Here is a 23,295-nt window from a genome sequence, read left to right as displayed (position 1 = left end):
GGCCCATTCAGGACTCCTATGTCTGGTAGGATAACTTTAATCCATCCATCCTGTTTCTGTTGCAGGGAGGTGGAGAGAACAATCAACACAATAATGGCTTTCTTTCAAGCCTCTTGAAGGACTCAATATTCTCTGTACTGCATTACATGTGAAAGTCGATTTATTACCCATGAACACACTACCTGTATGCTAATTATATGTAAATAGGTAGCTCCAGCCCTCATAATGTTGTCCAACATTTCCGCTATAAAACGGGATACAATTATTTTGGAAACATACCAAATTTGAAAAGTAAATGAGAAGTTGCGCAATTACTAATCATGGAGCACAAAATAGTCTACAGCACCTGGTATTCCCAGGCGGTCTCCCATCCAGGTACTAACTAGGCCCAATACTGCTTAGCTTCCGAGATCAGACGAGATCGGGCGCATTCAGTGTGGTGTGGCCGTAGGCTCTGGGCCTAGTGAGTTTTGTACTTTTAAGCATCTAGTCGGCTAGACCTTGCAGTTTTGAAAGGCAATTGAGAAATGGCTCACTTCCTGAACTTGGAGCACAAAAAAGCCTACAGCACCCGGTATTCCCAGGCGGTCTCCCACCCAGGTACTAACTAGGCCCGACACTGCTCAGCTTCCGAGATCAGACGCATTCAGTGTGGTGTGGCCATAGGCTCTGGCCCTAGTGAGTTTTGTACTTTTAAGCATCTAGTCGGCTAGACCTTGCAGTTTTGAAAGGTAATTGAGAAATGGCTCACTTCCTGAACTTGGAGCACAAAAAAAGCCTACAGCACCTGGTATTACCAGGCGGTCTCCCATCCAGGTACTAACTAGGCCCAACACTGCTTAGCTTCCGAGATCAGACGAGATCGGGCGCATTCAGTGTGGTGTGGCCGTAGGCTCTAGGCCTAGTGAGTTTTGTACTTTTAAGCATCTAGTCGGCTAGACCTTGCAGTTTTGAAAGGCAATTGAGAAATGGCTCACTTCCTGAACTTGGAGCACAAAAAAGCCTACAGCACCTGGTAATCCCAGGCGGTCTCCCATCCAGGTACTAACTAGGCCCAACACTGCTTAGCTTCCGAGATCAGGCGCATTCAGTGTGGTGTGGCCGTAGGCTCTGAGCCTAGTGAGTTTTGTACTTTTAAGCATCTTGTCGGCTAGACCTTGCAGTTTTGAAAGGCAATTGAGAAATGGCTCACTTCCTGAACTTGGAGCACAAAAAAGCCTACAGCACCTGGTATTCCCAGGCGGTCTCCCATCCAGGTACTAACTAGGCCCGACACTGCTTAGCTTCCGAGATCAGACGAGATCGGGCGCATTCAGTGTGGTGTGGCCGTAGGCTCTGGGCCTAGTGAGTTTTGTACTTTTAAGCATCTAGTCGGCTAGACCTTGCAGTTTTGAAAGGCAATTGAGAAATGGCTCACTTCCTGAACTTGGAGCACAAAAAAGCCTACAGCACCTGGTATTCCCAGGCGGTCTCCCATCCAGGTACTAACTAGGCCTGACACTACTTAGCTTCCGAGATCGGGCGCATTCAGTGTGGTGTGGCCGTAGGCTCTGGGCCTAGTGAGTTTTGTACTTTTAAGCATGTAGTCGGCTAGACCTTGCAGTTTTGAAAGGCAATTGAGAAATGGCTCACTTCCTGAACTTGGAGCACAAAAAAGCCTACAGCACCTGGTATTCCCAGGCGGTCTCCCAACCAGGTACTAACTAGGCCCAACACTGCTTAGCTGCCGAGATCAGATGAGATCGAGCGCATTCAGTGTGGTGTGGCCGCAGGCTCTGGGCCTAGTGAGTTTTGTACTTTTAAGCATCTAGTTGGCTAGACCTTGCAGTTTTGAAAGGCAATTGAGAAATGGCTCACTTCCTGAACTTGGAGCACAAAAAAAGCCTACAGCACCTGGTATTCCCAGGCGGTCTCCCATCCAGGTACTAACTAGGCCCGACACTGCTTAGCTTCCGAGATCAGACGCATTCAGTGTGGTGTGGCCGTAGGCTCTGGGCCCAGTGAGTTTTGTACTTTTAAGCATCTAGTCGGCTAGACCTTGCAGTTTTGAAAGGCAATTGAGAAATGGCTCACTTCCTGAACTTGGAGCACAAAAAAGCCTACAGCACCTGGTATACCCAGGCGGTCTCCCATCCAGGTACTAACTAGGCCCGACACCGCTTAGCTTCCGAGATCAGATGAGATCGGGTGCATTCAGTGTGGTGTGGCCGTAGGCTCTGGGCCTAGTGAGTTTTGTACTTTTAAGCATCTAGTCGGCTAGACCTTGCAGTTTTGAAAGGCAATTGAGAAATGGCTCACTTCCTGAACTTGGAGCACAAAAAAGCCTACAGCACCTGGTATTCCCAGGCGGTCTCCCATCCAGGTACTAACTAGGCCTGACACTACTTAGCTTCCGAGATCGGGCGCATTCAGTGTGGTGTGGCCGTAGGCTCTGGGCCTAGTGAGTTTTGTACTTTTAAGCATGTAGTCGGCTAGACCTTGCAGTTTTGAAAGGCAATTGAGAAATGGCTCACTTCCTGAACTTGGAGCACAAAAAAGCCTACAGCACCTGGTATTCCCAGGCGGTCTCCCAACCAGGTACTAACTAGGCCCAACACTGCTTAGCTGCCGAGATCAGATGAGATCGAGCGCATTCAGTGTGGTGTGGCCGCAGGCTCTGGGCCTAGTGAGTTTTGTACTTTTAAGCATCTAGTTGGCTAGACCTTGCAGTTTTGAAAGGCAATTGAGAAATGGCTCACTTCCTGAACTTGGAGCACAAAAAAAGCCTACAGCACCTGGTATTCCCAGGCGGTCTCCCATCCAGGTACTAACTAGGCCCGACACTGCTTAGCTTCGGAGATCAGACGCATTCAGTGTGGTGTGGCCGTAGGCTCTGGGCCCAGTGAGTTTTGTACTTTTAAGCATCTAGTCGGCTAGACCTTGCAGTTTTGAAAGGCAATTGAGAAATGGCTCACTTCCTGAACTTGGAGCACAAAAAAGCCTACAGCACCTGGTATACACAGGCGGTCTCCCATCCAGGTACTAACTAGGCCCGACACCGCTTAGCTTCCGAGATCAGACGAGATCGGGCGCATTCAGTGTGGTGTGGCCGTAGGCTCTGGGCCTAGTGAGTTTTGTACTTTTAAGCATCTAGTCGGCTAGACCTTGCAGTTTTGAAAGGCAATTGAGAAATGGCTCACTTCCTGAACTTGGAGCACAAAAAAGCCTACAGCACCTGGTATTCCCAGGCGGTCTCCCATCCAGGTACTAACTAGGCCCAACACTGCTTAGCGTCCGAGATCAGACGAGATCGGGCGCATTCAGTGTGGTGTGGCCGTAGGCTCTGGGCCTTGTGAGTTTTGTACTTTTAAGCATCTAGTCGGCTAGACCTTGCAGTTTTGAAAGGCAATTGAGAAATGGCTCACTTCCTGAACTTGGAGCACAAAAAAGCCTACAGCACCTGGTATTCCCAGGCGGTCTCCCATCCAGGTACTAACTAGGCCCAACACTGCTTAGCTTCCAAGATCAGACGAGATCAGGCGCATTCAGTGTGGTGTGGCCGTAGGCTCTAGAAATGCTAAGAATATTACTCTTATGCATTTGCATTTAGTAAGCTAAGCCATGCAGCCACTTGCAACATGATACCACGCTCATCGCTCGATCAGGCGAGATATATAAGACTGGTGGGCCCATTCAGGACTCCTATGTCTGGTAGGATAACTTTAATCCATCCATCCTGTTTCTGTTGCAGGGAGGTGGAGAGAACAATCAACACAATAATGGCTTTCTTTCAAGCCTCTTGAAGGACTCAATATTCTCTGTACTGCATTACATGTGAAAGTCGATTTATTACCCATGAACACACTACCTGTATGCTAATTATATGTAAATAGGTAGCTCCAGCCCTCATAATGTTGTCCAACATTTCCGCTATAAAACGGGATACAATTATTTTGGAAACATACCAAATTTGAAAAGTAATTGAGAAGTTGCGCAATTACTAATCATGGAGCACAAAATAGCCTACAGCACCTGGTATTCCCAGGCGGTCTCCCATCCAGGTACTAACTAGGCGCATTCAGTGTGGTGTGGCCGTAGGCTCTGGGCCTAGTGAGTTTTGTACTTTTAAGCATCTAGTCGGCTACACCTTGCAGTTTTGAAAGGCAATTGAGAAATGGCTCACTTCCTGAACTTGGAGCACAAAAAAGCCTACAGCACCTGGTATTCCCAGGCGGTCTCCCATCCAGGTACTAACTAGGCCCGACACTGCTTAGCTTCCGAGATCAGGTGCATTCAGTGTGGTGTGGCCGTAGGCTCTGGGCCTAGTGCGTTTTGTACTTTTAAGCATCTAGTCGGCTAGACCTTGCAGTTTTGAAAGGCAATTGAGAAATGGCTCACTTCCTGAACTTGGAGCACAAAAAAGCCTACAGCACCTGGTATTCCCAGGCAGTCTCCCAACCAGGTACTAACTAGGCCCAACACTGCTTAGCTTCCGAGATCAGACGAGATCGAGCGCATTCAGTGTGGTGTGGCCGCAGGCTCTGGGCCTAGTGAGTTTTGTACTTTTAAGCATCTAGTTGGCTAGACCTTGCAGTTTTGAAAGGCAATTGAGAAATGGCTCACTTCCTGAACTTGGAGCACAAAAAAAGCCTACAGCACCTGGTATTCCCAGGCGGTCTCCCATCCAGGTACTAACTAGGCCTGACACTGCTTAGCTTCCGAGATCAGACGCATTCAGTGTGGTGTGGCCGTAGGCTCTGGGCCTAGTGAGTTTTGTACTTTTAAGCATCTAGTCGGCTAGACCTTGCAGTTTTGAAAGGCAATTGAGAAATGGCTCACTTCCTGAACTTGGAGCACAAAAAAGCCTACAGCACCTGGTATTCCCAGGCAGTCTCCCAACCAGGTACTAACTAGGCCCAACACTGCTTAGCTTCCGAGATCAGACGAGATCGAGCGCATTCAGTGTGGTGTGGCCGCAGGCTCTGGGCCTAGTGAGTTTTGTACTTTTAAGCATCTAGTTGGCTAGACCTTGCAGTTTTGAAAGGCAATTGAGAAATGGCTCACTTCCTGAACTTGGAGCACAAAAAAAGCCTACAGCACCTGGTATTCCCAGGCGGTCTCCCATCCAGGTACTAACTAGGCCTGACACTGCTTAGCTTCCGAGATCAGACGCATTCAGTGTGGTGTGGCCGTAGGCTCTGGGCCTAGTGAGTTTTGTACTTTTAAGCATCTAGTCGGCTAGACCTTGCAGTTTTGAAAGGCAATTGAGAAATGGCTCACTTCCTGAACTTGGAGCACAAAAAAGCCTACAGCACCTGGTATACCCAGGCGGTCTCCCATCCAGGTACTAACTAGGCCTGACACCGCTTAGCTTCCGAGATCAGACGAGATCGGGCGCATTCAGTGTGGTGTAGCCGTAGGCTCTGGGCCTAGTGAGTTTTGTACTTTTAAGCATCTAGTTGGCTAGACCTTGCAGTTTTGAAAGGCAATTGAGAAATGGCTCACTTCCTGAACTTGGAGCACAAAAAAGCCTACAGCACCTGGTATTCCCAGGCGGTCTCCCATCCAGGTACTAACTAGGCCCTACACTGCTTAGCTTCCAAGATCAGACGAGATCGGGGGCATTCAGTGTGGTGTGGCCTCAGGCTCTAGGCTTAGTGCGTTTTGTACTTTTAAGCATCTAGTCGGCTAGACCTTGCAGTTTTGAAAGGCAATTGAGAAATGGCTCACTTCCTGAACTTGGAGCACAAAATAGCCTACAGCACCTGGTATTCCCAGGCGGTCTCCCATCCAGGTACTAACTAGACCCGACACTGTTTAGCTTCCAAGATCGGGCGCATTCAGTGTGGTGTGGCCGTAGGCTCTAGAAATGCTAAGAATATTACTCTTATGCATTTGCATTTAGTAAGCTAAGCCATGCAGCCACTTGCAACATGATACCACGCTCATCGCTCGATCAGCGCTCGATCAGGCTAGATATAATAGACTGGTGGGCCCATTCAGGACTCCTATGTCTGGTAGGATAACTTTAATCCATCCATCCTGTTGCAGGGAGGTGGAGAGAACAATCAACACAATAATGGCTTTCTTTCATGCCTCTTGAAGGACTCAATATTCTCTGTACTGCATTACATGTGAAAGTCGATTTATTACCCATGAACACACTACTTGTATGCTAATTCTATGTAAATAGGTAGCTCCAGCCCTCATGATGTTGTCCAACATTTCCGCTATAAAACGGGATACAATTATTTTGGAAACATACCAAATTTGAAAAGTAATTGAGAAGTTGCGCAATTACTAATCATGGAGCACAAAATAGCCAACAGCACCTGGCATTCCCAGGCGGTCTCCCATTCAGGTACTAACTAGGCCCGACACTGCTTAGCTTCCGAGATCAGGCGCATTCAGTGTGGTGCGGCCTCAGGCTCTAGGCCTAGTGAGTTTTGTACTTTTAAGCATCTAGTCGGCTAGACCTTGCAGTTTTGAAAGGCAATTGAGAAATGGCTCACTTCCTGAACTTGGAGCACAAAAAAGCCTACAGCACCTGGTATTCTCAGGCGGTCTCCCATCCAGGTAACAACTAGGCCTGACACTGCTTAGCTTCCAAGATCAGACAAGATCGGGCGCATTCAGTGTGGTGTGGCCGTAGGCTCTGGGCCCACTGAGTTTTGTACTTTTAAGCATCTAGTCGGCTAGACTTTGCAGTTTTGAAAGGCAATTGAGAAATGGCTCACTACCTGAACTTGGAGCACAAAAAAGCCTACAGCACCTGGTATTCCCAGGCGGTCTCCCATCCAAGTACTAACTAGGCCCGACACTGCTTAGCTTCCGAGATCAGACGAGATCCGGCGCATTCAGTGTGGTGTGGCCGTAGGTTCTGGGCCTAGTGAGTTTTGTACTTTTAAGCATCTAGTCGGCTAGAACTTGCAGTTTTGAAAGGCAATTGCGAAATGGCTCACTTCCTGAACTTGGAGCACAAAAAAAGCCTACAGCACCTGGTATTCCCAGGCAGTCTCCCATACAGGTACTAACTAGGCCAGACACTGCTTAGCTTCCGAGATCAGACGCATTCAGTGTGGTGTGGCCGTAGGCTCTGGGCCTAGTGAGTTTTGTACTTTTAAGCATCTAGTCGGCTAGACCTTGCAGTTTTGAAAAGCAATTGAGAAATGGCTCACTTCCTGAACTTGGAGCACAAAAAAGCCTACAGCACCTGGTATTCCCAGGCGGTCTCCCATCCAGGTACTAACTAGGCCCGACACTGTTTAGCTTCCAAGATCAGACGAGATCAGGCGCATTCAGTGTGGTGTGGCCGTAGGCTCTAGAAATGCTAAGAATATTACTCTTATGCATTTGCATTTAGTAAGCTAATCCATGCAGCCACTTGCAACATGATACCACGCTCATCGCTCGATCAGCGCTCGATCAGGCGAGATATAGACTGGTGGGCCCATTCAGGACTCCTATGTCTGGTAGGATAACTTGAATCTATCCATCCTGTTTCTGTTGCAGGGAGGTGGAGAGAACAATCAACACAATAATGGCTTTCTTTCATGCCTCTTGAAGGACTCAATATTCTCTGTACTGCATTGCATGTGAAAGTCGATTTATTACCCATGAACACACTACCTGTATGCTAATTCTATGTAAATAGTTAGCTCCAGCCCTCATGATGTTGTCCAACATTTCCGCTATAAAACGGGATACAATTATTTTGGAAACATACCAAATTTGAAAAGTAATTGAGAAGTTGAGCAATTACTAATCATGGAGCACAAAAAAGCCTACATCACCTGGTATTCCCACGCAGTCTCCCATCCAGGTACTAACTAGGCCTGACACTGCTTAGCTTTCGAGATCGGGCACATTCAGTGTGGTGTGGCCGTAGGCTCTAGGCCTAGTGAGTGTTGTACTTTTAAGCATCTAGTCGGCTAGACCTTGCAGTTTTGAAAGGCAATTGAGAAATGGCTCACTTCCTGAACTTGGAGCACAAAAAAGCCTACAGCACCTGGTATTCCCCGGCCGTCTCCCATCCAGGTACTAACTAGGCCCCACACTGCTTAGCTTGCGAGATCAGACATGATCGGGCGCATTCAGTGTGGTGTGGCCGTAGGCTATAGAAATGCTAAGAATATTACTCTTATGCATTTGCATTTAGTAAGCTAAGCCATGCAGCAACTTGCAACATGATACCACGCTCATCGCTCGATCAGGCGAGATATAGAAGACTGGTGGGCCCATTCAGGACTCCTATGTCTGGTAGGATAACTTTAATCCATCCATCCTGTTTCTGTTGCAGGGAGGTGGAGAGAACAATCAACACAATAATGGCTTTCTTTCAAGCCTCTTGAAGGACTCAATATTCTCTGTACTGCATTACATGTGAAAGTCGATTTATTACCCATGAACACACTACCTGTATGCTAATTCTACGTAAATAGGTAGCTCCAGCCCTCATGTTGTTGTCCATTTCCGCTATAAAACGGGATACAATTATTTTGGAAACATACCAAATTTGAAAAGTAATTGAGAAGATGCACAATTACTAATCATGGAGCACAAAAAAGGCTACAGCACCTGGTATTCAAAGGCAGTCTCCCATCCAGGTATTAAGTAGGCCCGACACTGCTTAGTTTCCGAGATCAGACAAGATCGGGCGCATTATGTGCGTTGTGGCCGTAGGCTCTGGGCCTAGTGAGTTTTGTACTTTTAAGCATCTAGTCGGCTAGACTTTGCAGTTTTGAAAGGCAATAGAGAAATGGCTCACTTCCTGAACTTGGAGCACAAAAAAGCCTACAGCACCTGGTATTCCCAGGCGGTCTCCCATCCAGGTACTAACTAGGCCCGACACCGCTTAGCTTCCGAGATCAGACGAGATCGGGCGCATTCAGTGTGGTGTGGCCGTAGGCTCTGGGCCTAGTGAGTTTTGTACTTTTAAGCATCTAGTCGGCTAGACCTTGCAGTTTTGAAAGGCAATTGAGAAATGGCTCACTTCCTGAACTTGGAGCACAAAAAAGCCCACAGCACCAGGTATTCCCAGGCGGTCTCCCATCCAGGTACTAACTAGGCCCGACACTGCTTAGCTTACGAGATCGGGCACATTCAGTGTGGTGTGGCCGTAGGCTCTGGGCCTAGTGAGCTTTGTACTTAAAAGCATCTAGTCGGCTAGACCTTGCAGTTTTGAAAGGCAATTGAGAAATGGCTCACTTCCTGAACTTGGAGAACAAAAAAGCCTACAGCACCTGGTATTCCCAGGCGGTCTCCCATCCAGGTACTAACTAGACCCGACACTGCTTAGCCTCCAAGATCAGACGCATTCAGTGTGGTGTGGCCGGTAGGCTCTGGGCCTAGTGAGTTTTGTACTTTTAAGCATCTAGTCGGCTAGACCTTGCAGTTTTGAAAGGCAATTGAGAAATGGCTCACTTCCTGAACTTGGAGCACAAAAAAGCCTACAGCCCCTGGTATTCCCAGGCGATCTCCCATCTAGGTACTAACTAGACAGAAACTGCTTAGCTTCCGAGATCAGACAAGATCGGGCGCATTCAGTTTGGTGTGGCCGTAGGCTCTAGAAATGCTAAGAATATTACTCTAATGCATTTGCATTTAGTATGCTAAGCCATGCAGCCACTTGCAACATGATACCACGCTCATCGCTCGATCAGGCGAGATATAGAAGACTGGTGGGCCCATTCAGGACTCCTATGTCTGGTAGGATAACTTTAATCCATCCATCCTGTTTCTGTTGCAGGGAGGTGGAGAGAACAATCAACACAATAATGGCTTTCTTTCAAGCCTCTTGAAGGACTCAATATTCTCTGTACTGCATTACATGTGAAAGTCGATTTATTACCCATGAACACACTACCTGTATGCTAATTCTACGTAAATAGGTAGCTCCAGCCCTCATGTTGTTGTCCATTTCCGCTATAAAACGGGATACAATTATTTTGGGAACATACCAAATTTGAAAAGTAATTGAGAAGTTGCACAATTACTAATCATGGAGCACAAAAAGGCTACAGCACCTGGTATTCAAAGGCAGTCTCCCATCCAGGTATTAAGTAGGCCAGACACTGCTTAGCTTTCGAGATCAGACAAGATCGGGCGCATTATGTGCGTTGTGGCCGTAGGCTCTGGGCCTAGTGAGTTTTGTACTTTTAAGCATCTAGTCGGCTAGACCTTGCAGTTTTGAAAGGCAATTGAGAAATGGCTCACTTCCTGAACTTGGAGCACAAAAAAGCCTACAGCACCAGGTATTCCCAGGCGGTCTCCCATCCAGGTACTAACTAGGCCCGACACTGCTTAGCTTACGAGATCGGGCACATTCAGTGTGGTGTGGCCGTAGGCTCTGGGCCTAGTGAGTTTTGTACTTAAAAGCATCTAGTCGGCTAGACCTTGCAGTTTTGAAAGGAAATTCAGAAATGGCTCACTTCCTGAACTTGGAGCACAAAAAAAGCCTACAGCACCTGGTATTCCCAGGTGGTCTCCCATCCAGGAACTAACTAGGCCCGACACTGCTTAGCTTTTGAGATCAGACGAGATCGGGCGCATTCAGTGTGGTGTGGCCATGGATTCTGGGCCTAGTGAGTTTTGTACTTTTAAGCATCTAGTCGGCTAGACCTTGCAGTTTTGAAAGGCAATTGAGAAATGGCTCACTTCCTGAACTTGGAGCACAAAAATGCCTACAGCACCTGGTATTCCCAGGCGGTCTCCCATCCAGGTACTAACTAGGCCCAACACTGCTTAGCTTCTGAGATCAGACGAGATGGGGCACATTCAGTGTGGTGTGGCCGTAGGCTCTGGGCCTTGTGAGATTTGTACTTTTAAGCATCTAGTCGGCTAGACCTTGCAGTTTTGAAAGGCAATTTAGAAATGGCTCACTTCCTGAACTTGGAGCACAAAAAAGCCTACAGCACCTGGTATTCCCAGGCGGTCTCCCATCCAGGTACTAACTAGGCCTGACACTGCTTAGCTTCCGAGATCAGACGAGATCGGGCGCATTCAGTGTGGTGTGGCCGTAGGCTCTGGGCCTAGTGAGTTTTGTACTTTTAAGCATCTAGTCGGCTAGACCTTGCAGTTTTGAAAGGCAATTGAGAAATGGCTCACTTCCTGAACTTGGAGCACAAAAAAGCTTACAGCACCTGGTATTCCCAGGCGGTCTCCCGTCCAGGTAATAACTTGGCCCGACACTGCTTAGATTCTGAGATCTGACGAGATGAGGCGCATTCAGTGTGGTGTGGCCGTAGGCTCTGGGCCTAGTGAGTTTTGTACTTTTAAGCATCTAGTCGGCTAGACCTTGCAGTTTTGAAAGGCATTTGAGAAATGGCTCACTTCCTGAACTTGGAGCACAAAAAAGCCTACAGCACCTGGTAATCCCAGGCGGTCTCCCATCCAGGTACTAACTAGGCCCAACACTGCTTAGCTTCCGAGATCGGGCACATTCAGTGTGGTGTGGCCGTAGGCTCTGGGCCTTGTGAGTTTTGTACTTTTAAGCATCTAGTCGGCTAGACCTTGCAGTTTTGAAAGGCATTTGAGAAATCGCTCACTTCCTGAACTTGGAGCACAAAAAAGCCTACAGCACCTGGTATTCCCAGGCGGTCTCCCATCCAGGTATTAAGTAGGCCCGACACTGCTTAGCTTCTGAGATCAGACGAGATTGGGCACATTCAGTGTGGTGTGGCCGTAGGCTGTGGGCCTTGTGAGTTTTGTACTTTTAAGCATCTAGTCGGCTAGACCTTGCAGTTTTGAAAGTCAATTGAGAAATGGCTCACTTCCTGAACTTGGAGCACAAAAAAGCCTACAGCACCTGGTATTCCCAGGCGGTCTCCCATCCAGGTACTAACTAGGCCCGACACTGCTTAACTTCCGAGATCAGACGAGATCGGGCGCATTCAGTGTGGTGTGGCCGTAGGCTCTGGGCCTCGTGAGTTTTGTACTTTTAAGCATCTAGTCGGCTAGACCTTGCAGTTTTGAAAGGCAATTGAGAAATGGCTCACTTCCTGAACTTGGAGCACAAAAAAGCCTCAGCACCTGGTATTCCCAGGCGGTCTCCCATCCAGGTACTAACTTGGCCCGACACTGCTTAGTTTCCGAGATCAGACGCATTCAGTGTGGTGTGGCCGTAGTCTCTGGGCCTAGTGAGTTTTGTACTTTGAAGCATCTAGTCGGCTAGACCTTGCAGTTTTGAAAGGCACTTGAGAAATGGCTCACTTCCTGAACTTGGAGCACAAAAAAGCCTACAGCACCTGGTATTCCCAGGCGGTCTCCCATCCAGGTACTAACTAGGCCCGACACTGCTTAGCTTCTGAGATCGGGCGCATTCAGTGTGATGTGGCTGTAGGCTCTGGGCCTAGTGAGTTTTGTACTTTGAAGCATCTAGTTGGCTAGACCTTGCAGTTTTGAAAGGCAATTGAGAAATGGCTCACTTCTTGAACTTGGAGCACAAAAAAGCCTACAGCACCTGGTATTCCCAGGCGGTCTCCCATCCAGGTACTAACTAGGCTCGACACTGCTTAGCTTCCGAGATCAGACGAATTCGGTGTGGTGTGGCCATAGGCTCTGGGCCTAGTGAGTTTTGTACTTTGAAGCATCTAGTCGGCTAGACCTTGCAGTTTTGAAAGGCAATTGAGAAATGGCTCACTTCCTGAAATTGGAGCACAAAAAAGCCTACAGGACCTGTTATTCCAAGACGGTCTCCCATCCAGGTACTAACTAGGCCCTACACTGCTTAGCTTCCGAGATCAGACAAGATCGGGTGCATTCATTGTGGTGTGGCCGTAGGCTCTGGGCCTAGTGAGTTTTGTACTTTTAAGCATCTAGTCAATTGAGAAATGGCTCACTTCCTGAACTTGGAGCACAAAAAAGCCTACAGCACCTGGTATTCCCAGGCGGTCTCCCATCCAGGAAATAACTTGGCCCGACACTGCTTAGATTCTGAGGTCAGACGAGTTGGGGGGCATTCAGTGTGGTGTGGCCGTAGGCTCTGGATCTAGTGAGTTTTGTACTTTTAAGCATCTAGTCGGCTAGACCTTGCAGTTTTGAAAGGCATTTGAGAAATGGCTCACTTCCTGAACTTGGAGCACAAAAAAGCCTACAGCACCTGGTATTCCCAGGCAGTCTCCCATTCAGGTACTAACTAGGCCCAACACTGCTTAGCTTCCGAGATCAGACGAGATCTGGCGCATTCAGTGTGGTGTGGCCGTAGCCTCTTGGCCTAGTGAGTTTTGTACTTTTAAACATCTAGTCGGCTAGACCTTGCAGTTTTGAAAGGCAATTGAAAAATGGCTCACTTCCTGAACTTGGAGCACAAAAAAGCCTATAGCACCTGGTATTCCCAGGCGGTCTCCCATCCAGGTACTAACTAGGCCCGGCACTGCTCAGCTTCCGAGATCAGACGCATTCAGTGTGGTGTGGCCGTAGGCTCTTAGCCTAGTGAGCTTTGTACTTTTAAGCATCTAGTCGACTAGACCTTGCAGTTTTGAAAGGCAATTGAGAAATGGCTCACTTCCTGAACTTGGAGCACAAAAAAGTCTACAGCACCTGGTATTCCCAGGCAGTCTCCCATCCAGGTACTAACTAGGCCCAACACTGCTTAGTTTCCAAGATCAGACGAGATCGGGCGCATTCAGTGTGGTGTGGCCATAACCTCTAGAAATGCTAAGAATATTACTCTTATGCATTTGTATTTAGTATGCTAAGCCATGCAGCCACTTGCAACATGATACCACGCTCATCGCTCGATCAGGCGAGATATAGAAGACTGGTGGGCCCATTCAGGACTCCTATGTCTGGTAGATTAACTTTAGTCCATCCATCCTGTTTCTGTTGCAGGGAGGTGGAGAGAACAATCAACACAATAATGGCTTTCTTTCAAGCCTCTTGAAGGACTCAATATTCTCTGTACTGCATTACATGTGAAAGTCGATTTATTACCCATGAACACACTACCTGTATGCTAATTCTATGTAAATAGGTAGCTCCAGCCCTCATGTTGTTGTCCATTTCCGCTATAAGACGGGATTCAATTATTTTGGAAACATACCAAATTTGAAAAGTAATTGAGAAGTGGCGCAATTACTAATCATGGAGCACAAAAAGCCTACAGCACCTGATATTCAAAGGCAGTCTCCCATCCAGGTACTAACTAGGCCCGACACTGCTTAGCTTCCGAGATCAGACGAGATCGGGCGCATTCAGTGTGGTGTGGCCGTAGGATCTGGGCTCAGTGAGTTTTGTACTTTGAAGCATCTAGTCGGCTAGACCTTGCAGTTTTGAAAGGCAATTGAGAAATGGCTCACTTCCTGAACTTGGAGCACAAAAAAACCTACAGCACCTGGTATTCCCAGGCAGTCTCCCATCCAGGTACTAACTAGGCCCGAAACTGCTTAGCTTCCGAGATGGGGCGCATTCAGTGTGGTGTGGCTGTAGGCTCTGGGACTAGTGAGTTTTGTACTTTGAAGCATCTAGTCGGCTAGACCTTGCAGTTTTGAAAGGCATTTGAGAAATGGCTCACTTCCTGAACTTGGAGCACAAAAAAGCCAACAGCACCTGGTATTCCCAGGCGGTCTCCCATCCAGGTACTAACAAGGCGCGACACTGCTTAGTTTCCGAGATCAGACGATATCCGGCGCATTCAGTGTGGTGTGGCCGTAGGCTCTGGGCTCAGTGAGTTTTGTACTTTAAGCATCTAGTCGGCTAGACCTTGCAGTTTTGAAAGGCAATTGAGAAAAGGCTCACTTCCTGAACTTGGAGCACAAAAAAGCCTACAGCACCTGGTATTCCCAGGCGGTCTCCCATCCAGGTACTAACTAGGCCCGACACTGCTTAGCTTCCGAAATCAGACGAGATCGGGCGCATTCAGTGTGGTGTGGCCGTAGGCTTTGGGCTCAGTGAGTTTTGTACTTTTAAGCATCTAGTCGGCTAGACCTTGCAGGTTTGAAAGGCAATTGAGAAATGGCTCACTTCCTGAACTTGGAACACAAAAAAGCCTACAGCACCTGGTATTCCCAGGCGGTCTCCCATCCAGGTACTAACTAGGCCCGACACTGCTTAGCCTCCGAGTTCAGACGAGATCGGGCGCATTCAGTGTGGTGTGGCCGTAGGCTCTGGGCCTAGTGAGTTTTGTACTTTTAAGCATCTAGTCGGCTAGACCTTGCAGTTTTGAAAGGCAATTGAGAAATGGCTCACTTCCTGAACTTGGAGCACAAAAAAGCCTACAGCACCTGGTATTCCCAGGCGGTCTCCCATCCAGGTAATAACTAGGCCCGACACTGCTTAGCTGCTGAGATCGGGCGCATTCAGTTTGGTGTGGCCGTAGGCTCTAGAAATGCTAAGAATATTACTCTAATGCATTTGCATTTAGTATGCAAAGCCATGCAGCCACTTGCAACATGATACCACGCTCATCGCTCGATCAGGCGAGATATAGAAGACTGGTGGGCCCATTCAGGACTCCTATGTCTGGTAGGATAACTTTAATCCATCCATCCTGTTTCTGTTGCAGGGAGGTGGAGAGAACAATCAACACAATAATGGCTTTCTTTCAAGCCTCTTGAAGGACTCAATATTCTCTGTACTGCATTACATGTGAAAGTCGATTTATTACCCATGAACACACTACCTGTATGCTAATTCTACGTAAATAGGTAGCTCCAGCCCTCATGTTGTTGTCCATTTCCGCTATAAAACGGGATACAATTATTTTGGAAACATACCAAATTTGAAAAGTAATTGAGAAGATGCACAATTACTAATCATGGAGCACAAAAAAGTTACAGCACCTGGTATTCAAAGGCAGTCTCCCATCCAGGTATTAAGTAGGCCCGACACTGCTTAGTTTCCGAGATCAGACAAGATCGGGCGCATTATGTGCGTTGTGGCCGTAGGCTCTGGGCCTAGTGAGTTTTGTACTTTTAAGCATCTAGTCGGCTAGACTTTGCAGTTTTGAAAGGCAATTGAGAAATGGCTCACTTCCTGAACTTGGAGCACAAAAAAGCCTACAGCACCTGGTATTCCCAGGCGGTCTCCCATCCAGGTACTAACTAGGCCCGACACTGCTTAGCCTCTGAGTTCAGACGAGATCGGGCGCATTCAGTGTGGTGTGGCCGTAGGGTCTGGGCCTAGTGAGTTTTGTACTTTTAAGCATCTAGTCGGCTAGACCTTGCAGTTTTGAAAGGCAATTGAGAAATGGCTCACTTCCTGAACTTGGAGCACAAAAAAGCCTACAGCACCTGGTATTCCCAGGCGGTCTCCCATCCAGGTAATAACTAGGCCCGACACTGCTTAGCTGCTGAGATCGGGCGCATTCAGTGTGGTGTGGCCGTAGGCTCTAGAAATGCTAAGAATATTACTCTAATGCATTTGCATTTAGTATGCAAAGCCATGCAGCCACTTGCAACATGATACCACGCTCATCGCTCGATCAGGCGAGATATAGAAGACTGGTGGGCCCATTCAGGACTCCTATGTCTGGTAGGATAACTTTAATCCATCCATCCTGTTTCTGTTGCAGGGAGGTGGAGAGAACAATCAACACAATAATGGCTTTCTTTCAAGCCTCTTGAAGGACTCAATATTCTCTGTACTGCATTACATGTGAAAGTCGATTTATTACCCATGAACACACTACCTGTATGCTAATTCTACGTAAATAGGTAGCTCCAGCCCTCATGTTGTTGTCCATTTCCGCTATAAAACGGGATACAATTATTTTGGAAACATACCAAATTTGAAAAGTAATTGAGAAGATGCACAATTACTAATCATGGAGCACAAAAAAGGCTACAGCACCTGGTATTCAAAGGCAGTCTCCCATCCAGGTATTAAGTAGGCCCGACACTGCTTAGTTTCCGAGATCAGACAAGATCGGGTGCATTATGTGCGTTGTGGCCGTAGGCTCTGGGCCTAGTGAGTTTTGTACTTTTAAGCATCTAGTCGGCTAGACTTTAAAGTTTTGAAAGGCAATTGAGAAATGGCTCACTTCCTGAACTTGGAGCACAAAAAAGCCTACAGCACCTGGTATTCCCAGGCGGTCTCCCATCCAGGTACTAACTAGGCCCGACACCGCTTAGCTTCCGAGATCAGACGAGATCGGGCGCATTCAGTGTGGTGTGGCCGTAGGCTCTGGGCCTAGTGAGTTTTGTACTTTTAAGCATCTAGTCGGCTAGACCTTGCAGTTTTGAAAGGCAATTGAGAAATGGCTCACTTCCTGAACTTGGAGCACAAAAAAGCCTACAGCACCAGGTATTCCCAGGCGGTCTTCCATCCAGGTACTAACTAGGCCCGACACTGCTTAGCTTACGAGATCGGGCACATTCAGTGTGGTGTGGCCGTAGGCTCTGGGCCTAGTGAGCTTTGTACTTAAAAGCATCTAGTCGGCTAGACCTTGCAGTTTTGAAAGGCAATTGAGAAATGGCTCACTTCCTGAACTTGGAGAACAAAAAAGCCTACAGCACGTGGTATTCCCAGGCGGTCTCCCACCCAGGTACTAACTAGACCCGACACTGCTTAGCCTCCAAGATCAGACGCATTCAGTGTGGTGTGGCCGTAGGCTCTGGGCCTAGTGAGTTTTGTACTTTTAAGCATCTAGTCGGCTAGACCTTGCAGTTTTGAAAGGCAATTGAGAAATGGCTCACTTCCTGAACTTGGAGCACAAAAAAGCCTACAGCCCCTGGTATTCCCAGGCGATCTCCCATCTAGGTACTAACTAGACAGAAACTGCTTAGCTTCCGAGATCAGACAAGATCGGGCGCATTCAGTTTGGTGTGGCCGTAGGCTCTAGAAATGCTAAGAATATTACTCTAATGCATTTGCATTTAGTATGCTAAGCCATGCAGCCACTTGCAACATGATACCACGCTCATCGCTCGATCAGGCGAGATATAGAAGACTGGTGGGCCCATTCAGGACTCCTATGTCTGGTAGGATAACTTTAATCCATCCATTGTGTTTCTGTTGCAGGGAGGTGGAGAGAACAATCAACACAATAATGGCTTTCTTTCAAGCCTCTTGAAGGACTCAATATTCTCTGTACTGCATTACATGTGAAAGTCGATTTATTACCCATGAACACACTACCTGTATGCTAATTCTACGTAAATAGGTAGCTCCAGCCCTCATGTTGTTGTCCATTTCCGCTATAAAACGGGATACAATTATTTTGGAAACATACCAAATTTGAAAAGTAATTGAGAAGTTGCACAATTACTAATCATGGAGCACAAAAAAGGCTACAGCACCTGGTATTGAAAGGCAGTCTCCCATCCAGGTATTAAGTAGGCCCGACACTGCTTAGCTTCCGAGATCAGACAAGATCGGGCAAATTCAGTGTGGTGTGGCCGTAGGCTCTGGGCCTAGTGAGTTTTGTACTTAAAAGCATCTAGTCGGCTAGACCTTGCAGTTTTGAAAGGAAATTCAGAAATGGCTCACTTCCTGAACTTGGAGCACAAAAAAAGCCTACAGCACCTGGTATTCCCAGGTGGTCTCCCATCCAGGAACTAACTAGGCCCGACACTGCTTAGCTTTTGAGATCAGACGAGATCGGGCGCATTCAGTGTGGTGTGGCCATGGATTCTGGGCCTAGTGAGTTTTGTACTTTTAAGCATCTAGTCGGCTAGACCTTACAGTTTTGAAAGGCAATTGAGAAATGGCTCACTTCCTGAACTTGGAGCACAAAAAAGCCTACAGCACCTGGTATTCCCAGGCGGTCTCCCATCCAGGTACTAACTAGGCCCAACACTGCTTAGCTTCCGAGATCAGATGAGATGGGGCACATTCAGTGTGGTGTGGCCGTAGGCTCTGGGCCTTGTGAGATTTGTACTTTTAAGCATCTAGTCGGCTAGACCTTGCAGTTTTGAAAGGCAATTTAGAAATGGCTCACTTCCTGAACTTGGAGCACAAAAAAGCCTACAGCACCTGGTATTCCCAGGCGGTCTCCCATCCAGGTACTAACTAGGCCTGACACTGCTTAGCTTCCGAGATCAGACGAGATCGGGCGCATTCAGTGTGGTGTGGCCGTAGGCTCTGGGCCTTGTGAGTTTTGTACTTTTAAGCATCTAGTCGGCTAGACCTTGCAGTTTTGAAAGGCAATTGAGAAATGGCTCACTTCCTGAACTTGGAGCACAAAAAAAGCCTACAGCACCTGGTATTCCCAGGCGGTGTCCCATCCAGGTACTAACTAGACCCGTCACTGCTTAGTCTCCGAGATCAGACGAGATCGGGCGCATTCAGTGTGGTGTGGCTGTAGGCTCTGGGCCTAGTGAGTTTTGTACTTTTAAGCATCTAGTCGGCTAGACCTTGCAGTTTTGAAGGGCAATTGCGAAATGGCTCACTTCCTGAACTTGGAGCACAAAAAAGCCTACAGCACCTGGTATTCCCAGGTGGTCTCCCATCCAGGTAATAACTTGGCCCGACACTGCTTAGATTCTGAGATCTGACGAGATGGGGCGCATTCAGTGTGGTGTGGCCGTAGGCTGTGGGCCTTGTGAGTTTTGTACTTTTAAGCATCTAGTCGGCTAGACCTTGCAGTTTTGAAAGTCAATTGAGAAATGGCTCACTTCCTGAACTTGGAGCACAAAAAAGCCTACAGCACCTGGTATTCCCAGGCGGTCTCCCATCCAGGCACTAACTAGGCCCGACACTGCTTAACTTCCGAGATCAGGCGCATTCAGTGTGGTGTGGCCGTAGGCTCTGGGCCTAGTGAGTTTTGTACTTTTAAGCATATAGTCGGCTAGACCTTGCAGTTTTGAAAGGCAATTGAGAAATGGCTCACTCCCTGAACTTGGAGCACAAAAAAGCCTCAGCACCTGGTATTCCCAGGCGGTCTCCCATCCAGGTACTAACTAGGCCCGACACTGCTTAGTTTCCAAGATCAGACGCATTCAGTGTGGTGTGGCCGTAGTCTCTGGGCCTAGTGAGTGTTGTACTTTGAAGCATCTAGTTGGCTAGACCTTGCAGTTTTGAAAGGCAATTGAGAAATGGCTCACTTCCTGAACTTGGAGCACAAAAAAGCCTACAGCACCTGGTATTCCCAGGTGGTCTCCCATCCAGGCACTAACTAGGCCCGACACTGCTTAACTTCCGAGATCAGACGAGATGGGGCGCATTCAGTGTGGTGTGGCCGTAGGCTGTGAGCCTTGTGAGTTTTGTACTTTTAAGCATCTAGTCGGCTAGACCTTGCAGTTTTGAAAGTCAATTGAGAAATGGCTCACTTCCTGAACTTGGAGCACAAAAAAGCCTACAGCACCTGGTATTCCCAGGTGGTCTCCCATCCAGGCACTAACTAGGCCCGACACTGCTTAACTTCTGAGATCAGACGAGATCGGGCGCATTCAGTGTGGTGTGGCCGTAGGCTCTGGGCCTAGTGAGTTTTGTACTTTTAAGCATATAGTCGGCTAGACCTTGCAGTTTTGAAAGGCAATTGAGAAATGGCTCACTCCCTGAACTTGGAGCACAAAAAAGCCTACAGCACCTGGTATTCCCAGGCGGTCTCCCATCCAGGTACTAACTAGGCCGGACACTGCTTAGCTTCTGAGATCAGGCGCATTCAGTGTGATGTGGCCGTAGGCTCTGGGCCTAGTGAGTTTTGTACTTTGAAGCATCTAGTTGGCTAGACCTTGCAGTTTTGAAAGGCAATTGAGAAATGGCTCACTTCTTGAACTTGGAGCACAAAAAAGCCTACAGCACCTGGTATTCCCAGGCGGTCTCCCATCCAGGTACTAACTAGGCTCGACACTGCTTAGCTTCCGAGATCAGACGAATTCGGTGTGGTGTGGCCATAGGCTCTGGGCCTAGTGAGTTTTGTACTTTGAAGCATCTAGTCGGCTAGACCTTGCAGTTTTGAAAGGCAATTGAGAAATGGCTCACTTCCTGAACTTGGAGCACAAAAAAGCCTACAGGACCTGTTATTCCAAGGCGGTCTCCCATCCAGGTACTAACTAGGCCCTACACTGCTTAGCTTCCGAGATCAGACAAGATCGGGTGCATTCAGTGTGGTGTGGCTGTAGGCTCTGGGCCTAGTGAGTTTTGTACTTTTAAGCATCTAGTCAATTGAGAAATGGCTCACTTCCTGAACTTGGAGCACAAAAAAGCCTACAGCACCTGGTATTCCCAGGCGGTCTCCCATCCAGGAAATAACTTGGCCCGACACTGCTTAGATTCTGAGGTCAGACGAGTTGGGGCGCATTCAGTGTGGTGTGGCCGTAGGCTCTGGATCTAGTGAGTTTTGTACTTTTAAGCATCTAGTCGGCTAGACCTTGCAGTTTTGAAAGGCAATTGAGAAATGGCTCACTACCTGAACTTGGAGCACAAAAAAGCCTACAGCACCTGGTATTCCCAGGCAGTCTCACATCCAGGTACTAACATGGCCCACACTGCTTAGCTTCCGAGATCAGACAAGATCGGGAGCATTCAGTGTGGTGTGGCCTTGCGGCTCTGAGCCTAGTGAGTTTTGTACTTTTAAGCATCTAGTCGGCTAGACCTTGCAGTTTTGAAAGGCAATTGAGAAATGGCTCACTTCCTGAACTTGGAGCACAAAAAAGCCTATAGCACCTGGTATTCCCAGGCGGTCTCCCATCCAGGTACTAACTAGGCCCGGCACTGCTCAGCTTCCGAGATCAGACGCATTCAGTGTGGTGTGGCCGTAGGCTCTTAGCCTAGTGAGTTTTGTACTTTTAAGCATCTAGTCGACTAGACCTTGCAGTTTTGAAAGGCAATTGAGAAATGGCTCACTTCCTGAACTTGGAGCACAAAAAAGTCTACAGCACCTGGTATTCCCAGGCAGTCTCCCATCCAGGTACTAACTAGGCCCAACACTGCTTAGTTTCCAAGATCAGACGAGATCGGGCGCATTCAGTGTGGTGTGGCCATAACCTCTAGAAATGCTAAGAATATTACTCTTATGCATTTGCATTTAGTATGCTAAGCCATGCAGCCACTTGCAACATGATACCACGCTCATCGCTCGATCAGACGAGATATAGAAGACTGGTGGGCCCATTCAGGACTCCTATGTCTGGTAGATTAACTTTAGTCCATCCATCCTGTTTCTGTTGCAGGGAGGTGGAGAGAACAATCAACACAATAATGGCTTTCTTTCAAGCCTCTTGAAGGACTCAATATTCTCTGTACTGCATTACATGTGAAAGTCGATTTATTACCCATGAACACACTACCTGTATGCTAATTCTATGTAAATAGGTAGCTCCAGCCCTCATGTTGTTGTCCATTTCCGCTATAAGACGGGATTCAATTATTTTGGAAACATACCAAATTTGAAAAGTAATTGAGAAGTGGCGCAATTACTAATCATGGAGCACAAAAAGCCTACAGCACCTGATATTCAAAGGCAGTCTCCCATCCAGGTACTAACTAGGCCCGACACTGCTTAGCTTCCGAGATCAGACGAGATCGGGCGCATTCAGTGTGGTGTGGCCGTAGGATCTGGGCTCAGTGAGTTTTGTACTTTGAAGCATCTAGTCGGCTAGACCTTGCAGTTTTGAAAGGCAATTGAGAAATGGCTCACTTCCTGAACTTGGAGCACAAAAAAGCCTATAGCACCTGGTATTCCCAGGCGGTCTCCCATCCAGGTACTAATTAGGCCCGGCACTGCTCAGCTTCCGAGATCAGACGCATTCAGTGTGGTGTGGCCGTAGGCTCTTAGCCTAGTGAGTTTTGTACTTTTAAGCATCTAGTCGACTAGACCTTGCAGTTTTGAAAGGCAATTGAGAAATGGCTCACTTCCTGAACTTGGAGCACAAAAAAGTCTACAGCACCTGGTATTCCCAGGCAGTCTCCCATCCAGGTACTAACTAGGCCCAACACTGCTTAGGTTCCAAGATCAGACGAGATCGGGCGCATTCAGTGTGGTGTGGCCATAACCTCTAGAAATGCTAAGAATATTACTCTTATGCATTTGCATTTAGTATGCTAAGCCATGCAGCCACTTGCAACATGATACCACGCTCATCGCTCGATCAGGCGAGATATAGAAGACTGGTGGGCCCATTCAGGACTCCTATGTCTGGTAGATTAACTTTAGTCCATCCATCCTGTTTCTGTTGCAGGGAGGTGGAGAGAACAATCAACACAATAATGGCTTTCTTTCAAGCCTCTTGAAGGACTCAATATTCTCTGTACTGCATTACATGTGAAAGTCGATTTATTACCCATGAACACACTACCTGTATGCTAATTCTATGTAAATAGGTAGCTCCAGCCCTCATGTTGTTGTCCATTTCCGCTATAAGACGGGATTCAATTATTTTGGAAACATACCAAATTTGAAAAGTAATTGAGAAGTGGCGCAATTACTAATCATGG

General features: G+C 47.7%; 27 non-coding genes and 49 pseudogenes across 27 annotated transcripts; all 76 read right to left on the bottom strand.

Moving 5' to 3' along the window:
• Nucleotides 1-334: 334 nt before the first annotated feature.
• LOC138479750 (5S ribosomal RNA) lies at nt 335-453 on the bottom strand. Its single transcript, XR_011273496.1, has one exon. It is a non-coding gene; the product is annotated as a 5S ribosomal RNA (ribosomal RNA).
• A 106-nt stretch (nt 454-559) lies between these two features.
• LOC138474782 (5S ribosomal RNA) lies at nt 560-668 on the bottom strand (annotated as a pseudogene).
• A 107-nt stretch (nt 669-775) lies between these two features.
• On the bottom strand, nt 776-894 carry LOC138479100 (5S ribosomal RNA). Its single transcript, XR_011272906.1, has one exon. It is a non-coding gene; the product is annotated as a 5S ribosomal RNA (ribosomal RNA).
• A 106-nt stretch (nt 895-1,000) lies between these two features.
• Nucleotides 1,001-1,109, bottom strand: LOC138474664 (5S ribosomal RNA; annotated as a pseudogene).
• Nucleotides 1,110-1,215: 106 nt separating this feature from the next.
• LOC138477015 (5S ribosomal RNA) lies at nt 1,216-1,334 on the bottom strand. Its single transcript, XR_011271014.1, has one exon. It is a non-coding gene; the product is annotated as a 5S ribosomal RNA (ribosomal RNA).
• A 106-nt stretch (nt 1,335-1,440) lies between these two features.
• On the bottom strand, nt 1,441-1,549 carry LOC138474669 (5S ribosomal RNA; annotated as a pseudogene).
• A 106-nt stretch (nt 1,550-1,655) lies between these two features.
• On the bottom strand, nt 1,656-1,774 carry LOC138479265 (5S ribosomal RNA). The gene has a single exon (XR_011273056.1). It is a non-coding gene; the product is annotated as a 5S ribosomal RNA (ribosomal RNA).
• A 107-nt stretch (nt 1,775-1,881) lies between these two features.
• LOC138474429 (5S ribosomal RNA) lies at nt 1,882-1,990 on the bottom strand (annotated as a pseudogene).
• A 106-nt stretch (nt 1,991-2,096) lies between these two features.
• On the bottom strand, nt 2,097-2,215 carry LOC138478029 (5S ribosomal RNA). The gene has a single exon (XR_011271934.1). It is a non-coding gene; the product is annotated as a 5S ribosomal RNA (ribosomal RNA).
• Nucleotides 2,216-2,321: 106 nt separating this feature from the next.
• On the bottom strand, nt 2,322-2,430 carry LOC138474667 (5S ribosomal RNA; annotated as a pseudogene).
• Nucleotides 2,431-2,536: 106 nt separating this feature from the next.
• LOC138479264 (5S ribosomal RNA) lies at nt 2,537-2,655 on the bottom strand. The gene has a single exon (XR_011273055.1). It is a non-coding gene; the product is annotated as a 5S ribosomal RNA (ribosomal RNA).
• A 107-nt stretch (nt 2,656-2,762) lies between these two features.
• LOC138474682 (5S ribosomal RNA) lies at nt 2,763-2,871 on the bottom strand (annotated as a pseudogene).
• A 106-nt stretch (nt 2,872-2,977) lies between these two features.
• On the bottom strand, nt 2,978-3,096 carry LOC138480188 (5S ribosomal RNA). The gene has a single exon (XR_011273894.1). It is a non-coding gene; the product is annotated as a 5S ribosomal RNA (ribosomal RNA).
• A 106-nt stretch (nt 3,097-3,202) lies between these two features.
• On the bottom strand, nt 3,203-3,321 carry LOC138477887 (5S ribosomal RNA). The gene has a single exon (XR_011271805.1). It is a non-coding gene; the product is annotated as a 5S ribosomal RNA (ribosomal RNA).
• Nucleotides 3,322-3,427: 106 nt separating this feature from the next.
• LOC138479229 (5S ribosomal RNA) lies at nt 3,428-3,546 on the bottom strand. The gene has a single exon (XR_011273023.1). It is a non-coding gene; the product is annotated as a 5S ribosomal RNA (ribosomal RNA).
• Nucleotides 3,547-4,185: 639 nt separating this feature from the next.
• LOC138474023 (5S ribosomal RNA) lies at nt 4,186-4,294 on the bottom strand (annotated as a pseudogene).
• Nucleotides 4,295-4,400: 106 nt separating this feature from the next.
• Nucleotides 4,401-4,519, bottom strand: LOC138480082 (5S ribosomal RNA). The gene has a single exon (XR_011273797.1). It is a non-coding gene; the product is annotated as a 5S ribosomal RNA (ribosomal RNA).
• A 107-nt stretch (nt 4,520-4,626) lies between these two features.
• Nucleotides 4,627-4,735, bottom strand: LOC138474728 (5S ribosomal RNA; annotated as a pseudogene).
• Nucleotides 4,736-4,841: 106 nt separating this feature from the next.
• On the bottom strand, nt 4,842-4,960 carry LOC138480080 (5S ribosomal RNA). Its single transcript, XR_011273796.1, has one exon. It is a non-coding gene; the product is annotated as a 5S ribosomal RNA (ribosomal RNA).
• Nucleotides 4,961-5,067: 107 nt separating this feature from the next.
• LOC138474727 (5S ribosomal RNA) lies at nt 5,068-5,176 on the bottom strand (annotated as a pseudogene).
• Nucleotides 5,177-5,282: 106 nt separating this feature from the next.
• Nucleotides 5,283-5,401, bottom strand: LOC138480424 (5S ribosomal RNA). The gene has a single exon (XR_011274100.1). It is a non-coding gene; the product is annotated as a 5S ribosomal RNA (ribosomal RNA).
• Nucleotides 5,402-5,507: 106 nt separating this feature from the next.
• On the bottom strand, nt 5,508-5,626 carry LOC138480399 (5S ribosomal RNA). The gene has a single exon (XR_011274078.1). It is a non-coding gene; the product is annotated as a 5S ribosomal RNA (ribosomal RNA).
• Nucleotides 5,627-5,732: 106 nt separating this feature from the next.
• LOC138474687 (5S ribosomal RNA) lies at nt 5,733-5,841 on the bottom strand (annotated as a pseudogene).
• Nucleotides 5,842-6,299: 458 nt separating this feature from the next.
• LOC138474818 (5S ribosomal RNA) lies at nt 6,300-6,408 on the bottom strand (annotated as a pseudogene).
• Nucleotides 6,409-6,514: 106 nt separating this feature from the next.
• Nucleotides 6,515-6,633, bottom strand: LOC138474642 (5S ribosomal RNA; annotated as a pseudogene).
• A 106-nt stretch (nt 6,634-6,739) lies between these two features.
• LOC138479909 (5S ribosomal RNA) lies at nt 6,740-6,858 on the bottom strand. Its single transcript, XR_011273640.1, has one exon. It is a non-coding gene; the product is annotated as a 5S ribosomal RNA (ribosomal RNA).
• A 107-nt stretch (nt 6,859-6,965) lies between these two features.
• LOC138474801 (5S ribosomal RNA) lies at nt 6,966-7,074 on the bottom strand (annotated as a pseudogene).
• Nucleotides 7,075-7,180: 106 nt separating this feature from the next.
• Nucleotides 7,181-7,299, bottom strand: LOC138480073 (5S ribosomal RNA). The gene has a single exon (XR_011273789.1). It is a non-coding gene; the product is annotated as a 5S ribosomal RNA (ribosomal RNA).
• A 461-nt stretch (nt 7,300-7,760) lies between these two features.
• Nucleotides 7,761-7,869, bottom strand: LOC138474805 (5S ribosomal RNA; annotated as a pseudogene).
• A 106-nt stretch (nt 7,870-7,975) lies between these two features.
• LOC138474344 (5S ribosomal RNA) lies at nt 7,976-8,094 on the bottom strand (annotated as a pseudogene).
• A 675-nt stretch (nt 8,095-8,769) lies between these two features.
• LOC138477814 (5S ribosomal RNA) lies at nt 8,770-8,888 on the bottom strand. The gene has a single exon (XR_011271738.1). It is a non-coding gene; the product is annotated as a 5S ribosomal RNA (ribosomal RNA).
• A 106-nt stretch (nt 8,889-8,994) lies between these two features.
• LOC138474703 (5S ribosomal RNA) lies at nt 8,995-9,103 on the bottom strand (annotated as a pseudogene).
• Nucleotides 9,104-9,425: 322 nt separating this feature from the next.
• LOC138474400 (5S ribosomal RNA) lies at nt 9,426-9,543 on the bottom strand (annotated as a pseudogene).
• Nucleotides 9,544-10,217: 674 nt separating this feature from the next.
• LOC138474666 (5S ribosomal RNA) lies at nt 10,218-10,326 on the bottom strand (annotated as a pseudogene).
• Nucleotides 10,327-10,433: 107 nt separating this feature from the next.
• On the bottom strand, nt 10,434-10,552 carry LOC138474398 (5S ribosomal RNA; annotated as a pseudogene).
• Nucleotides 10,553-10,658: 106 nt separating this feature from the next.
• On the bottom strand, nt 10,659-10,777 carry LOC138473876 (5S ribosomal RNA; annotated as a pseudogene).
• A 106-nt stretch (nt 10,778-10,883) lies between these two features.
• On the bottom strand, nt 10,884-11,002 carry LOC138478878 (5S ribosomal RNA). Its single transcript, XR_011272704.1, has one exon. It is a non-coding gene; the product is annotated as a 5S ribosomal RNA (ribosomal RNA).
• A 106-nt stretch (nt 11,003-11,108) lies between these two features.
• Nucleotides 11,109-11,227, bottom strand: LOC138474680 (5S ribosomal RNA; annotated as a pseudogene).
• Nucleotides 11,228-11,333: 106 nt separating this feature from the next.
• Nucleotides 11,334-11,442, bottom strand: LOC138474639 (5S ribosomal RNA; annotated as a pseudogene).
• Nucleotides 11,443-11,548: 106 nt separating this feature from the next.
• Nucleotides 11,549-11,667, bottom strand: LOC138474335 (5S ribosomal RNA; annotated as a pseudogene).
• Nucleotides 11,668-11,773: 106 nt separating this feature from the next.
• Nucleotides 11,774-11,892, bottom strand: LOC138476073 (5S ribosomal RNA). The gene has a single exon (XR_011270157.1). It is a non-coding gene; the product is annotated as a 5S ribosomal RNA (ribosomal RNA).
• A 320-nt stretch (nt 11,893-12,212) lies between these two features.
• LOC138474681 (5S ribosomal RNA) lies at nt 12,213-12,321 on the bottom strand (annotated as a pseudogene).
• Nucleotides 12,322-12,427: 106 nt separating this feature from the next.
• Nucleotides 12,428-12,536, bottom strand: LOC138474810 (5S ribosomal RNA; annotated as a pseudogene).
• A 106-nt stretch (nt 12,537-12,642) lies between these two features.
• LOC138474035 (5S ribosomal RNA) lies at nt 12,643-12,761 on the bottom strand (annotated as a pseudogene).
• An 80-nt stretch (nt 12,762-12,841) lies between these two features.
• Nucleotides 12,842-12,960, bottom strand: LOC138474793 (5S ribosomal RNA; annotated as a pseudogene).
• A 106-nt stretch (nt 12,961-13,066) lies between these two features.
• LOC138480428 (5S ribosomal RNA) lies at nt 13,067-13,185 on the bottom strand. Its single transcript, XR_011274104.1, has one exon. It is a non-coding gene; the product is annotated as a 5S ribosomal RNA (ribosomal RNA).
• A 106-nt stretch (nt 13,186-13,291) lies between these two features.
• On the bottom strand, nt 13,292-13,400 carry LOC138474795 (5S ribosomal RNA; annotated as a pseudogene).
• Nucleotides 13,401-13,506: 106 nt separating this feature from the next.
• Nucleotides 13,507-13,625, bottom strand: LOC138474030 (5S ribosomal RNA; annotated as a pseudogene).
• Nucleotides 13,626-14,074: 449 nt separating this feature from the next.
• On the bottom strand, nt 14,075-14,193 carry LOC138473881 (5S ribosomal RNA; annotated as a pseudogene).
• Nucleotides 14,194-14,299: 106 nt separating this feature from the next.
• On the bottom strand, nt 14,300-14,408 carry LOC138474799 (5S ribosomal RNA; annotated as a pseudogene).
• A 106-nt stretch (nt 14,409-14,514) lies between these two features.
• Nucleotides 14,515-14,633, bottom strand: LOC138474744 (5S ribosomal RNA; annotated as a pseudogene).
• A 105-nt stretch (nt 14,634-14,738) lies between these two features.
• LOC138478711 (5S ribosomal RNA) lies at nt 14,739-14,857 on the bottom strand. Its single transcript, XR_011272553.1, has one exon. It is a non-coding gene; the product is annotated as a 5S ribosomal RNA (ribosomal RNA).
• Nucleotides 14,858-14,963: 106 nt separating this feature from the next.
• LOC138477965 (5S ribosomal RNA) lies at nt 14,964-15,082 on the bottom strand. The gene has a single exon (XR_011271876.1). It is a non-coding gene; the product is annotated as a 5S ribosomal RNA (ribosomal RNA).
• A 106-nt stretch (nt 15,083-15,188) lies between these two features.
• Nucleotides 15,189-15,297, bottom strand: LOC138474790 (5S ribosomal RNA; annotated as a pseudogene).
• A 674-nt stretch (nt 15,298-15,971) lies between these two features.
• Nucleotides 15,972-16,090, bottom strand: LOC138480372 (5S ribosomal RNA). Its single transcript, XR_011274053.1, has one exon. It is a non-coding gene; the product is annotated as a 5S ribosomal RNA (ribosomal RNA).
• A 106-nt stretch (nt 16,091-16,196) lies between these two features.
• On the bottom strand, nt 16,197-16,305 carry LOC138474741 (5S ribosomal RNA; annotated as a pseudogene).
• A 675-nt stretch (nt 16,306-16,980) lies between these two features.
• LOC138477811 (5S ribosomal RNA) lies at nt 16,981-17,099 on the bottom strand. The gene has a single exon (XR_011271736.1). It is a non-coding gene; the product is annotated as a 5S ribosomal RNA (ribosomal RNA).
• Nucleotides 17,100-17,205: 106 nt separating this feature from the next.
• Nucleotides 17,206-17,314, bottom strand: LOC138474724 (5S ribosomal RNA; annotated as a pseudogene).
• Nucleotides 17,315-17,635: 321 nt separating this feature from the next.
• LOC138474399 (5S ribosomal RNA) lies at nt 17,636-17,753 on the bottom strand (annotated as a pseudogene).
• Nucleotides 17,754-18,429: 676 nt separating this feature from the next.
• Nucleotides 18,430-18,548, bottom strand: LOC138474397 (5S ribosomal RNA; annotated as a pseudogene).
• Nucleotides 18,549-18,654: 106 nt separating this feature from the next.
• On the bottom strand, nt 18,655-18,773 carry LOC138479908 (5S ribosomal RNA). Its single transcript, XR_011273639.1, has one exon. It is a non-coding gene; the product is annotated as a 5S ribosomal RNA (ribosomal RNA).
• Nucleotides 18,774-18,879: 106 nt separating this feature from the next.
• LOC138478876 (5S ribosomal RNA) lies at nt 18,880-18,998 on the bottom strand. Its single transcript, XR_011272702.1, has one exon. It is a non-coding gene; the product is annotated as a 5S ribosomal RNA (ribosomal RNA).
• A 107-nt stretch (nt 18,999-19,105) lies between these two features.
• Nucleotides 19,106-19,224, bottom strand: LOC138474016 (5S ribosomal RNA; annotated as a pseudogene).
• Nucleotides 19,225-19,330: 106 nt separating this feature from the next.
• On the bottom strand, nt 19,331-19,449 carry LOC138474365 (5S ribosomal RNA; annotated as a pseudogene).
• Nucleotides 19,450-19,555: 106 nt separating this feature from the next.
• Nucleotides 19,556-19,664, bottom strand: LOC138474600 (5S ribosomal RNA; annotated as a pseudogene).
• A 320-nt stretch (nt 19,665-19,984) lies between these two features.
• On the bottom strand, nt 19,985-20,103 carry LOC138480366 (5S ribosomal RNA). The gene has a single exon (XR_011274048.1). It is a non-coding gene; the product is annotated as a 5S ribosomal RNA (ribosomal RNA).
• Nucleotides 20,104-20,209: 106 nt separating this feature from the next.
• Nucleotides 20,210-20,328, bottom strand: LOC138480084 (5S ribosomal RNA). The gene has a single exon (XR_011273799.1). It is a non-coding gene; the product is annotated as a 5S ribosomal RNA (ribosomal RNA).
• Nucleotides 20,329-20,434: 106 nt separating this feature from the next.
• LOC138474719 (5S ribosomal RNA) lies at nt 20,435-20,543 on the bottom strand (annotated as a pseudogene).
• Nucleotides 20,544-20,649: 106 nt separating this feature from the next.
• Nucleotides 20,650-20,758, bottom strand: LOC138474809 (5S ribosomal RNA; annotated as a pseudogene).
• Nucleotides 20,759-20,864: 106 nt separating this feature from the next.
• On the bottom strand, nt 20,865-20,983 carry LOC138473866 (5S ribosomal RNA; annotated as a pseudogene).
• An 80-nt stretch (nt 20,984-21,063) lies between these two features.
• Nucleotides 21,064-21,182, bottom strand: LOC138474779 (5S ribosomal RNA; annotated as a pseudogene).
• A 331-nt stretch (nt 21,183-21,513) lies between these two features.
• LOC138474794 (5S ribosomal RNA) lies at nt 21,514-21,622 on the bottom strand (annotated as a pseudogene).
• Nucleotides 21,623-21,728: 106 nt separating this feature from the next.
• On the bottom strand, nt 21,729-21,847 carry LOC138474029 (5S ribosomal RNA; annotated as a pseudogene).
• Nucleotides 21,848-22,296: 449 nt separating this feature from the next.
• On the bottom strand, nt 22,297-22,415 carry LOC138473880 (5S ribosomal RNA; annotated as a pseudogene).
• A 106-nt stretch (nt 22,416-22,521) lies between these two features.
• Nucleotides 22,522-22,630, bottom strand: LOC138474798 (5S ribosomal RNA; annotated as a pseudogene).
• Nucleotides 22,631-22,736: 106 nt separating this feature from the next.
• LOC138474037 (5S ribosomal RNA) lies at nt 22,737-22,855 on the bottom strand (annotated as a pseudogene).
• Between the last annotated feature and the right edge of the window lie 440 nt (nt 22,856-23,295).

This window comes from Ambystoma mexicanum, chromosome 8 (assembly GCF_040938575.1).
Source record: "Ambystoma mexicanum isolate Mex_15411 chromosome 8, UKY_AmexF1_1, whole genome shotgun sequence".
Lineage (NCBI taxonomy): Eukaryota > Metazoa > Chordata > Amphibia > Caudata > Ambystomatidae > Ambystoma > Ambystoma mexicanum.
Note: the sequence above shows the minus strand (reverse complement) of the source record. Positions and strands in the feature narration are given on the sequence as shown.